Genomic DNA, 13,060 nt, shown 5'->3' with positions numbered 1-13,060 from the left:
GGCACACTCCTGGAATCCTAGTGATTAGATAAACTGAGAAACTGAGACAGGAGGATCATAAGTTTGAGGCCAGTCTCAGCAATGTAGCAAGACCCTGTCTCAAAAATAAAATTAAAAGAGCTGGGGATGAAGCTCAATGATAAAGCACCCTTGGGTTCAATCCCTAGTATCAAAAACCAGATAAACAAACCAAAGAAACCTTTCCTCATTATGGCAAAAAATAAAAAAGTTTAAATTTTGGAAAACAAGAAGTTTTTTGGTATAACAAATAATCAATTCTAAGAGAGAAAATGTGTTCAGTCAGCATCATGTAATTTCCTAACAGTGAAGAAACCACTTGAAGAAATTGGCAGTGTTAAGGGAAGAGGCTGCCTCTTTCATACAAGTTTTCTTCAGAAGGCACTGCAGATAAATTTCATCTAAACCTTCTGACTTCACGTTGCTACCAGAAGGGCAAAGATTTCCTAAGAAACATACATTATTGCAATATAGAACTCAGATTTTTTTTTCTGCATTCTGCACACTCAAAACATATAACTTCAAAATTGCCTGGAACTTCATCAGACACTGCTTGCTCAGCCTGCATGCCCACCCTTCCCCCCTTTCACCCTGACATATTGAACAAAAAATACCTACTTAAAAAAACTCTTTTCAAACTCTAGTACAACTTAATTCTAGCCAAGAGTTCCTAAAGATGAATGGTTTTCATTGTATCTTTCACGTATCTATTCATCAAATCGTTTGTCTCTGTACCTCAGAGTAGTCAGTCAAGCAGACCCAAATTTTACCATGAAAGCATATATCTCACTTAGGTGACCCTCTCCTAGGATCTACAACTTAATTTGGTGTTCATAATTTAATATTTATTTTCTTTAAAGGAATCTAAGCTTCAGGTTCCACAAAGACCTGGTTGCATAGCCTCAGGAATTTTATTTACCCTCCTGCGCTCCAGGTGTCCTCTCCATATGATGGACATAAACCATAAAAAATATGTGAATATTCGCTGATGTCTGACTTATGTTATGACTCAACATTGTGCTGGCACATAATGAGTGTGGAATAAGGGAATCTTCTCTCTCACCTCTTAGAAAAACCAGAGAAAACCCTACCAAGACATAGCTTTGGGAAGCTAAATGGATCCAAATGTGAGGGGTCTCTGTATCTGTGGTTCTCAAAGTAGTGGAATACTGAGTAGCTTTCTGAAAATTTAAATCATTCAATGGCATGCTCACTGTCACCATGGATGAACAGATTGCTACATGAACATAAGCATCCGAGATAAACTCCAACCGTGTTTGACTTCTATTTTTAAATGCTCATCCTGCAAATCCGGTGAATCTATAACAAGCTAAAATGATCTCAGTGCTTTCCCCCGAGCTGCAGTATGTACAGAAATAAGTGACACTTGCGTGCAAGGTTGGTAAGAAACGCTTATGTGGTCTTTGAGGTCCTTATTCAGCAAGCACCTGGATTTATATCGGCAGTGCCTGATTTTAAAAATGTGGGATGTGCAGTGTCTGTCTCATGGGCAAAGTTATAGTAACGCAGTATCTAACATAACCTTGAATTGTAATTACTGAACAAAAGGAGATGTTGAAACAAGCTAATTTTATTCTCCTGGGTTGCAAGTTTAATTAGCATGAATCATCAGTTTACAAAAGTAGCTGCTAATGTTGAACAACACTTTGTGTACTTTCTCTGTTACATGGGATAAAGCTTCTGCGATAAGATGGAAAATAACTTTTTTAAAAGGTGCTAAAAATGAATATAGTATGCTAAGGAACATTTATCCCAGCCAGTTTTGCCGTGAGTAGATATTAAAGACCTAAGGAGAAACCATTTTTCGTGATTAAATCTTTTTTTGGTGGGGGTTGTGTCTTGAACTCAGGGGCATTTGACCACTGGGCCATCTCCCCAGCCCTATTTTGTATTTTATTTAGAGACAGGGCCTCACTGAGTTGTTTAGCACCTTGCTGTTGCTGAGGCGGTCTTTGAACTTGCAATCCTCCTGTCTCAGCCTCCTGAGCCACTGGGATTATAGGATTGCACTACTGTGCCCGAATCATGATTGAATCTTTAGGTCACAGTTAACAGCTAAAAAAGGTTTAGTGCTTATTATTTCCTAGGCATTTGTTAATTAAGCCTTTTCCCTTGATTTCTTCATATAACTTTCACAGCATACCCATGAGGTTTGTTCCATTATCATCTGCATTTCATGGAAGTAGAAACTGAGGTTCAGGGATGTGGTCTTATCATATAATACAGTGTCTTGTCATATAATACAGCCAAAAGGTATGATTTGAACCCAGGGTATGTGCTCCACAGCCTGCTCCCCTTACCAGTATCCCTTGGAAAATATTAGAAGGCACTTTCTCTGTGGAAGGTGTGTTGCTCATCCTAGAGAAGAGGGGTCTCTTCGAATTAACCAGTACCATGAGCAAAGCTTTTGTTTTCTTTCCTTTCACATATAGTTCCCCACTTGTATTCTAACTCCAGGGGAAAATTAAGTAAACATTTGAATTTTTAACTTTAATATGTACAAGTCATCTCCATAAAAGTAACATTATTTCTATTTCTTGAGTAATTGCCAGGAAGAAGGAAAAAGTAGGAAGAACTTCCAGGAGAGCTTCTAGCTTGATGGAGAGGGGACCTGCAGGGTCCAGAGTTTTGCAAAGGCTGGAGGAAGAATCTTTCATATATGGACTAAGCAAACTGGTGATCTTCAACAGGGCAGTCTCAGTGAATACAGGAGGAAAAATAGACTACAGGAAGAGATTAGAAATGAGTGAGGAGCCTGACAGCAAGCAAACATCCATTGCTTTCCAAGATTTTTGTTTTAAAAGGAAGCCAGGAGAGGATATAGGAATGAAAGCCTTTTTAATATTTGGGGGAGGGGGTAGCAGGGATTGACCTCAGGGGCACTCAACTACTGAGCCACATCCCCAGCCCTATTTTGTATTTTATTTAGAGACAGGGTCTCACCAAGTTACTTAGCACCTCGCTTTTTTTTTTAAATTTGCAACATTCTTATAAGCTTTATTAGTCAGGATAGGCTAGGGTATGCTGTAGTAACAAAATAATGTCCAAATTTAAGTGACCCACAAGAAAGGTTTATTTCTTTTTTTTCTTTTTTTAAAATTTTTTTATTGTAAACAAATGGGATACATGTTATTTCTCTGTTTGTACATGGAGTCAAGGCATACCATTAGTGTAATCATAAATTTACATAGGGTAATGTTGTTTGATTCATTCTGTTATTTTTTCCCTTCCCCCGACCCCTCCTACCCCTCTTTTCCCTCTATACAGTGCTTCCTTCCTCCGTTCTTGTCCCCCTCCCTAACCCTAACTCTAACCCTAACACTAACCCCTCCCTCCCCCCATTATGTGTCATCATCCACTTATTAGCCATATCATTCGTCCTTTGGTTTTTTGAGATTGGCTTATCTCACTTAGCATGATATTCTCCAATTTCATCCATTTGCCTGCAAATGCCATAATTTTATCATTCTTTATGGCTGAATAATATTCCATTGTATATATATACCACCGTTTCTTTATCCATTCATCAATTGAAGGACATCTAGTTTGGTTCCACAATCTGGCTATAGTGAATTGAGCAGCTATGAACATTGATGTGGCTGCATCTCTGTAGTATGCTGATTTTAAGTCCTTTGGGTATAGGCCAAGGAGTGGGATAGCTGGGTCAAATGGTGGTTCCATTCCAAGTTTTCTAAGGAATCTCCACACTGCTTTCCAGAGTGGCTGCACTAATTTGCAGCCCCACCAACAATGTATGAGTGTACCTTTCTCCTCACATCCTCGCCAACACCTGTTGTTGCTTGTGTTCCTGATAATCGCCATTCTAATTGGGGTGAGATGGAATCTTAGGGTGGTTTTGATTTGCATTTCTCTTATTACTAGAGATGTTGAACATTTTTCCATATGTTTGTTGATTGCTTGTAGATCTTCTTCTGTGAAGTGTCTATTTCCTTAGCCCATTTGTCGATTGGATTATTTGTATTCTTGGTGTAGAGTTTTTTGAGTTCTTTATAGATTCTGGAGATTAGTGCTCTATCTGAAGTATGATTGGCAAAGATTTTCTCCCACTCTGTAGGCTCTTTCTTCACATTGTTGATAGTTTCCTTTGCTGAGAGAAAGCTTTTTAGTTTGAATCTATCCCAGTTATTGATTCTTGCTTTTATTTCTTGTGCTATGGGAGTCCTGTTGAGGAAGTCTGGTCCTAAGCCGACATGTTGAAGATCTGGACCTACTTTTTCTTCTATAATCTGCAGGGTCTCTGGTCTGATTCCGAGGTCCTTAATCCATTTTGAGTTTAGTTTCGAGCATGGTGAGAGATATGGGTTTAGTTTCATTCTGTTGCATATGGATTTCCAATTCTCCCAGCACCATTTGTTGAAGAGGCTATCTTTTCTCCACTGCATATTTTTGGCCCCTTTGTCTGGTATGAGAAAATTGTATTTATTTGGGTTTGTGTCTGTGTCCTCTATTCTGTACCATTGATCTACCTTTCTATTTTGGTACCAATACCATGCTGTTTTTGTTACTATTGCTTTGTAATAGTGTTGAAGATCTGGTATTGCGATACCCCCTGTTTCACTCTTCCTGCTAAGGGATTGCTTCAGCTATTCTGGGTTTCTTATTCTTCCAGATGAATTTCATAATTGCTTGCTCTATTTCTGTAAGGTACGTCATTGGGATTTTAATTGGAATTGCATTGAATCTGTATAGCACTTTAGGTAGTATGACTATTTTGACAATATTAATTCTTCCTATCCAAGAACATGGGAGATCTTTCCATCTTCTAAGGTTTTCTTTAATTTCTTTCTTTAGTGTACTGTAGTTCTCATTGTAGAGGTCTTTCACCTCTTTTGTGAGATTGATTCTCAAGTATTTTATTTTTTTCGAGGCTATTGTGAATGGGGTAGTTTTCCTAATTATTCTTTCCAAAGATTCATCACGTTTATGTATAAAAATGCATTAGATTTATGTGCATTGATCTTATATCCCGCTACTTTACTGAATTCACTTATAAGTTCTAAAAGTTTTCTGGTGGAATTTCCTGGTTCCTCTAAGTATATAATCATATCATCAGCAAATAGGGATAGTTTGAGTTCTTCTTTTCCTATTCGTATCCCTTTAATTTCTTTGGTCTGTCTAATTGCTCTGGCCAGAGTCTCAAGAACGATGTTGAGTAGAAGTGGTGAAAGAGGGCATCCCTGCCTTGTTCCAGTTTTTAGGGGGAATGCTTTCAGTTTTTCACCATTTAGAATGATATTGACCATGGGCTTAGCATAAATGGCCTTTACAATGTTAAGGAATGTTCCCACTATCCCTATTTTTTCTGGTGTTTTGAGCATGAAGGGGTGCTGTATTTTATCAAATGCTTTTTCTGCATCGATTGAAATAATCATGTGATTCTTGACTTTAAGTCTATTAATGTGGTGAATTACGTTTATTGATTTCCTGATGTTGAACCAACCTTGCATCCCTGGGATGAAACCCACTTGATCATGGTGCACTATCTTTTTAATATGTTTTTGTATGCGATTTGCTAAAATTTTGTTGAGAATTTTTGTGTCGATGTTCATTAAGGATATTGGTCTGAAATTTTCTTTCCTTGATGAGTCTCTGTCTGGTTTAGGTATCAGGGTGATATTGGCTTCATAGAATGAGTTTGCAGGGTTCCCTCCTCTTCTATTTTATGGAATACTTTGAGAAGTATTGGAATGAGCTCTTCTTTAAAGGTTTTGTAGAACTCGGCTGAGAACCCATCTGGTCCCGGACTAGCCACCTCGCTTTTGCTGAGGCTGGCTTTGAACTCTGATCCTCCTGTCCCAGCTTCCCGAGCTGCTGGGATTACAGGCATGTACCACCACACCTGGCCTTTTTAATATTTAATGTTTAAAGAATGATGCAACCTGAGGAGTCTTTCTGGGCTAGGTGAAAAGAGAAAAGAGAGAGAAACTAATTAAGTAATATAATAGCCTGGTGTCAGGGTAATTGTCTCTGCCACTTTTTCCTCAAGAGGCGTTTGCTATTCCTGCAGGATGGAGAGGTGTGATCCCTTTCCACTCCTAACAAAAGACAGGTTAGAAAGAGAAAAGCATAGCAGGTTTATTTTATCAAAGCTTTACATGACATGGAAGCCTGCAGAATAAAGACCTAGTGAAAAATGCCCATCTTTATGCTTAGATTTGATGAAGGATGGATGGCCATGCAGAAATGTGATCCCACAAAGAGTGTAACTCTTTCACAAAAAGTAATGGACTGAGGAGGAACCCAGCAAGGCTTGTCTGTTCAGACTGTCCGTGACTTTTCTTTGTGGGCACTCCTTCCTCCCAGGTACAGGGCAGGACTCCTAGAATGAGGATCTCATGAGCTACTATCAAACATGGTAGAATTTCTTTATGGCCAGCTTCTGCGCAGAAAGGCAGGGTTGTGGGGAAAGTTAGAGTGATATTTCTGGGGTTTTTGGCAGGCTCTGGGGGAGAAGGATCTGCAGTTTTTATGACCCCGCTCGGGGGGAATAATTTGCTTAGTTTATGTGAGGGAAAAATGAAAGCAGAATTGAGAGGAGAAATTCAAATAGACTTTGCTTTGGAGGCCCTTCCAATGAACAGAAGGGCAGTATAAATTATATACATATCTGCCTTTGCTTCAAGAATGAATTGAAGGTTATCAGTCTTTGTTACAGCTTTGATATAGCTAGTCTCACTTCTCTTTGATTATAACCCTAGGAAATTTGAATGTAAGTGATAATTCATGGTGAGATGATATCAGGGAATTACTTTGATTTTATTAGTTGTGATACTGGCATTGTAGTTATGGTGGGATATACCCTCATTTTTTGGAGGCATATTGGATTATACAGGAGTAAAATATGATTAAAATTTGTAAAATACCTAAAACAGATGGATATCTGGCAGACTGTTAAAGTTGTTAAAACTAGGTGAAGGGAATATCAATGTTCATTACCCTAATTTTCTAAATGTTTGAACACTTTGGTAAAGGAAACGAAAATGACTTGGTGACATGGAGGCTAGCAGCAAATTTAATTGCATTGTGGAACTCTTAAGTGATATTCTTACCAAAACCACTCTGCTTCCCTTCTTAAATCCTAATTATAGTCCTGTTTTCTAGGGGTGAAAATTCCTCATTCACTGGGTCATTTTGTTCCAGTATCAAATGTTTATGGAAATAATAGGGTGAAAGGTGAATTTAGGAATAAGTGGTTTTGTTTTTACTGGGGTGGAACCACCTTAACTGGTGGCTTCCTGTGGAGACTCGATTGCCTACAGCTGTGGCTAGTTTCCAGGGGCTGACCAGTTTAGTGACTGAAGTGTTAAAGGGGAAGAGGAGTGGGTGGATAGATGTAAAATTTGGGGAGAAAGGAACTATTTTTTTCCCTTTGTTTTCTTCTTAGAACAGGAGCTTTAGCCAGGCACCGCGGGGCATGCCTGTAATCCCAGCAGCTCAGGAGGCTGAGGCAGGAGGATTGTGAGTTCAAAGCCAGTCTCAGCAAAAGTGAGGTGCTAAGCAAGCAACTCAGTGAGATTCTGCATCTAAATAAAATACAAAATAGGGCTGGGGATGTGACCCACCAATGGTTGAGTACCCCTGAGTTCAATCCCCGGTACCAAAAAAGAAGGTGCTTTATGGGAGACATGGGAGTGTGGGGGGAATACAATCAAATACATTGGAAAGTTCTTTTGTGTCACACCAAGTGACTTTTCTTGATTATCCTATAAACACTGGTAAATTCACTTAACAAAAATTTTAGAATTCCTTAATTGGCATTTTCACATTTCAGCCTGTTTACCCTTGTCATCCTTGCAAATCATATGCTGAATATACAAACAAAAACTCAGACTTAAAACAAAAAATCTCTGACACAAGTCAGGGATAGCATTTGGGGTTGAAAACTCCTAGGTTGCCATTTTGTATTTCTTTTTTACTTCTGTTTATGCATTCAATGGAAGTTTGTACTTGAAAGGGCTAACTCCAGTTCAAGTATAATTTAACCTATGAGATAATGTGATTAACATCAGGCGGAAAGTTTGAACAAGCCGCCTGTGACCACGCTGTTAATGGAGTGTTTATAGCATGGGTGGGAATACACTTGTCTCACTTCATAATTTGATTTCCATATTGGATTTGTACCTCTAAAAAGTAGTGTGACCTTTCAAAAGGTTCCCTTTTAGCTTTTAGAAATTGCTTCAAGCTTTCTCTCTTTGCAGAAAACAGACTTACCAGTGCGTTCCAAAACTGAATTTGATGCTAGTAAAACTTTTGGAAATCACTTCACTCCATTTCTTAGGGTCAGAATCACTTTCCTTTACAACTGACTATCCAGGGAAAATCACATGCTGGCTTTCTGATAAGACCCTGACCCATGTGGGTAGTCATTCAGTGAATGCCCAACAAAAAAAACTGCAAATCCAAGTGTATTGTGTGAACTTCTGACACTTGAGACAAGATCATTCAGACATTTCATGTTGGTTTGTCCCAGCTGAACATTATACAGCACTCCAACTTGTCAGAACTGGTTGACAGAACTCCATGGGGTTTGCCCCTCGTGGTGAGTCAGGCCAACGAGTGAGTGTGAGGCAAGCAAAATAAACACAGAGCTTTTATTTTCTAGATGCTAAAAATTACTGTAGGTAAACGAAATGCAGTGGGCACATAGACATTCAAAATATTCCATTTCTCCAGTCCTGCCTTTTGCATTCCCTCATTTCTAATTCTCAGTGGCAGTTATTTATTTATTTTTCTTATGGTCCTTTACAATGTTTGATAGTCCCAATTCTTTCCCATTTATGAAACCAGACACCTTGTGTGGGAAAACCAGTCCTCCATCCACTGCAGGCCCTTTCCTCCTTGCCCTCAGGGTAACTGTGTCAAATCTTGTTGATTTTGCTTTCTTGATCCTGAAATAAGCTGCTTCTCATTTTCAACCAAGCCCAACTGTCTCACCTGCTCTAGAGACCCTACATCCTCCTGCAAGTCCTCTTATATGTGATTGTCAGATTATTCTTCTCAAGTACATCTCTGCTTATTTAATGACTGGGACCTTTCAGAACTTTACCCATGTGATACAAACTTTGAATTAATACTGGGCCCTGAAGTCTGTCCAGCAGATGCCCCCAGGCACCAGCCTGTCACTCAGCTAGGCTCTGTTTGTCTCACTCTATTCTCTTTCTTGGCATAGTCACTCCCCAATTGTGAGGTCTTCCCTCAAATGCCACTTAACTCCAGAAAATGTTCCCCCTCTTCCATACCACATAGATAATCTTCCTGCTTCCTTCTGCTTGGGCATCCCTGTAACAGTTTGTGCCTAGAAGAAGTTGTCTGGCTCTTATTCTTCTTCCCATTACTAAAGGCTCCTCAAGGGCAGTTGCGGATAGGATGGATCCTGTCAGCATAGGTTTTAAAATAAGGGCTCAGTAAATATTCTGACCTAACAAACTGCTTCATCTTGTAAGGACAAACTTTTTTTTTTTTTTTTTTTAAGTAGGTTCCCAAAGATGCCCAAGAACCACCTAGAAAACAAGTCTCTTACTCTCTTGAAACAGGCATAGACAGCTATACACCTCACGTTGACAGTAGGGGACCACAGGAAAATGCTCTCATGGGAGTTCCACCAAATGCCACCAAGGGACTGCTAAAGGTGGGGCCATGGCTGTTGTCTGGGAGTGGGACGTGAGGACTTCAGGCAAATGTGGTGGATAAACCATTCTCCATGTGACCAGCTTGAACAAAGCTTTGGCTTGTGGGAAACAGTGAGGATCTCTTGAATGGTTGTGGTATAGGGGAGGGATATTTAAAGATTAAATTTGGAAATCTACTGTGTAGCAAAGGGCAAGGGACTTAAACCAGGCAGACTACTGGGAGCTGTAACCTCTGTGCTTGAGGAGGTGTTCACAGAATCTGCGTTTTAAGATGATAGGGGCGAGGCTCCCTCCTCTGCATGTGAGTTAAATCCGTCAGGAGTGGAATGGGCAGAGAGAGCAAGAGACTGCTGATGGGAAAACTGGTTAGGAGGTTGTTGAAATCGACCTGATGGAAGAGCAAGAAGTGATGGGCTGGCAGGAAGGTCTGATGAGTTAAAAGCTGAAGTCTAGATAAAAGGAGTATGGAAACAGGGCACATCAATCTGAGAATTTTAAAATCTTTTGTCCAGTGTTTAAGGAAATGAATTTTCCTCCCCTCCCCTCTCTCCTTCTTCTCTCCTCTGTCTCCCTCTCAGACATAGACACTTGCTTGCACACACTTTTTTCCTAATGGCTTCAATTTATTTCTGGCATTTTCTTTGTTGCTATAGCACCCTTTCCCCTTAAAATAAATTTTGTCAATAAAATGCAACCTTTCAAGTTCCTCCTAATAATAGAAATAAGAAAGTAAAGATTTAGATTTCTTTTGGAATTCTTTGTGATCTTTGGGACACTTGGGGCCTTCCAGTAGAAGTTTCTCATCATCTCAGATACTGGATTCTAGACTGTAAAAAAACAAAACAAACAAAAAAAAAAACCAACTTTTTATTTCTTGGGCCTGCCTGGTACTTAGAGTTAGGAGTTCCATAGACAAGTATATTTGGAGTAAAGGATCAGGAGATAGAAAACAAAATTGTGTTTAAAAACCTCAGACTGTAAGAGATGAATACCTTGAAGACTTGATAGTTTTACTTGTATTTAATAATTATATATTTCCTACATCCAATTAGAATTTGTTCTATGGTCAAAATCTAGGACAGTGATGAATCACATGAAATATTATGGTCATATATTTTCAAGATGATAAATTTCTCTGTGAAGGAGAATGTGTAATGTAGGTCAACTGGTTAAGCTCAAAAACATCTGTTAAGGAATTTCTCATAATTCATTATTACTTCTTTATTTAAGAAAAATAACAATTGTTTTCTGTTTAGCGTAGACCATTATTTTCAACCAGGCTGAAAGTTTGTACCCACATCCCCACTGAAGGGACATCTGCAATGTGTAGAGACATATTTGTGGGTCACAGCTAGAGGGCAACCACTGTAGTCTGGTGGGTAGAAGCCCAGGATGCAGACCACTGCTACAGCAAAGATTTGTCCAGCCCTAAATGGTACCAAGATAGAAAAACCTAGGTTATGATTTTTATTATTATTGTAATCAGTTTTATATTCCACTACATTATCCAATTTTTAACTTTGGAGTCGGGAGTACTAGGGATTGAACCCAGAGCTCTTAAACACTAAGCCACATCCTCAGCCCCTTTTTATTTTGAAACAGAGTCTTGCTAAGTTGCCTAGGGCCTCTCTGAGTTGCCGAGGCTGACTTTGAACTTGCAGTCCTCCTGCCTCAGCCTCCTGAGCGGCTGGGATTACAGGCATGCACCACAACCCTGGCCAAATTTTAATTTTTTTTTTTTTTGCGGTACTGGGATTGAACTCAGGGCCTTGTGCTTTTGAGGCAAGCACTCTACCAGCTGAGCTATCTATCTCCCCAGCCCAAATTTTAACTTTTTAAATAGAAACTGTCAAACACATTGTCTGGAAAATCAGTGTCAGAGTTGACTTTTAGAATATAATCAGTCGTTGCCCAGACTGAAAAACAAAAAATAAATGTTCACTAGATTGTGAGTCTACGTTACTCTCCTCACACATTGCATGAGACTGACAGCAACCCTGCATGTCATGGCCAAGAAATTCAGGCGGCAGAGTGGAGCAGTCCCTTCGGTTGCAAAGCTTTGTTCATTTTCCAGAACTATCCTGAATTTTTTCTTCTTCCTTTGTTTTAAAAAAGCGTATCCATAAATGCCTAGGATAAACAGGTTTTAGAAGAAAACCAGGTCTACTGCTACAGATTAGCTACATGACATATGGTTCTTCAAATGCTAGAAATTAAGAATTTAACATCCATCCACCTGAGGTCATAATCTGGGTCTTTCGTTGGTCCACCTCCCTCACCCCGGCAAAAGCATATCATTTTTCTTAGGTTGCTCATTCTTCGTCTTTCCCCAGCATTTTAACTGCAGTATTGTTGTTTTTTGTTTTTAAGTTCAGGCAGCTGCAAAGAGAGCCTAATCTAGGAAGGCGCGACAAGGACGTTGAAGCTGTCTTCCTTCAGGTCTGTGGATCGATTCAGATATTCACTGAATGATTGAATACCTACCAGATGCTGGGTAGTAGATGCTGAGAGTGGAAGAATAATTGGCAGTGTCGAAGTTAAGATGACACTAATGAGCATCAGGGAGCACCTACCACATGGTGGCTGTGTCAGTGCCTCACACGTTACCATTATCTCATTTAATATAGAAACTGCCCTTTTCTAGATTAGGAAAGCAAGGCTTAGATCCTCCAGTCAGTAGTGGAGAAGTAGGGAGTCCAACTGAGAGCCACCCAGTTATAGAGCCTTAGCACTTAACTTGCTGCCTGTCACTATGGCCCATTCTCAACATTTTTGTGAACCTTCTGGAAGAACTTGGACTGTATCTTGTGAGCAGTGAGCTTATTCCCATGGTGTGGTATTTGTGTTTCAGAGATAACCCTTTGGCAGTAGGTGGGAATGGCTCTTTGTGAGGAGCAAATTGCATAGTCAAGTGGAAGGAGCACATAATGTATTCCATTGTTCATTGAGTCTCAGGACTCTGGAGGGACTGTTCCACAGTCTTTCACAGGCAGGCCACATGAATCATGAAGAGAGGGATGACACAATCTCAGGCATGAGAAAGCACCGTGATTGAGGCCGTCCTTGTTCTATTTTTCCATCTCTCCCCTACCTTTAGCCCTCTCGCCAGCCAGTGCTCTTAATGAGAGCTCTTCCACCAGGACGTGCTCCCAGGTGCCAGGGCTTTTGCTCCTCCCCCTCACGTTGGAGTGAGGTCTTTTGTGTGTTCCCAGGGTATAAATGGGCTTCAGAAAAGGCAGTGCTTACATTTCAACAAACTCCCCTATCTGAACCAAGAGGACAGTCGTACACATGTAAAGAAGAATGACGTCTGGGCTTGGTGGTACACACCTGTAATCCCAGTGACTTGGGACTCTGGGGCAGGAGGAGCG

At 40.0% G+C, this 13,060-nt stretch overlaps 1 protein-coding gene across 3 annotated transcripts in view; it reads left to right on the top strand.

Moving 5' to 3' along the window:
• The window catches only part of GAREM1 (GRB2 associated regulator of MAPK1 subtype 1), a 181,990-nt gene that overhangs the window by 65,729 nt on the left and 103,201 nt on the right, over positions 1 to 13,060 (top strand). The gene's annotated exons all lie outside the window — the stretch shown is intronic.

The sequence above is a fragment of the Sciurus vulgaris genome (assembly GCF_902686455.1).
Source record: "Sciurus vulgaris genome assembly, chromosome: 13".
Taxonomy (NCBI): Eukaryota; Metazoa; Chordata; class Mammalia; order Rodentia; family Sciuridae; genus Sciurus; species Sciurus vulgaris.
Note: the sequence above shows the minus strand (reverse complement) of the source record. Positions and strands in the feature narration are given on the sequence as shown.